The following is a 282-nucleotide window of genomic DNA, read 5'->3' on the forward strand; positions in this document are numbered from 1 at the left end:
TTGGCGGGGGGGGGGAGGGAGGGGGGAAATGCCAAAATGCAATCCCTTCTCCTCCATTCTTCTCCTGAGCTCTTGGGCGTGCATGTATATGCCCCTGGCATGATTTTTTTTTTTTCTGGTGAACTGATCTTTATTTTATTACCTTACCTACAAATCATGCATGAATGCCCTGAAATAAGTTTTCGTTGAATAAACCCATTTTTACTCAGCAAAATTCAAAAGGGGAAACATCAGGCCTTTCTGGTGTAGGAAAAGCCTTTCAATAGTCCCTAAGCAATTTTC

This window comes from Tupaia chinensis, unplaced genomic scaffold, assembly GCF_000334495.1.
Source record: "Tupaia chinensis unplaced genomic scaffold, TupChi_1.0 Scaffold138390_1, whole genome shotgun sequence".
NCBI lineage: Eukaryota > Metazoa > Chordata > Mammalia > Scandentia > Tupaiidae > Tupaia > Tupaia belangeri.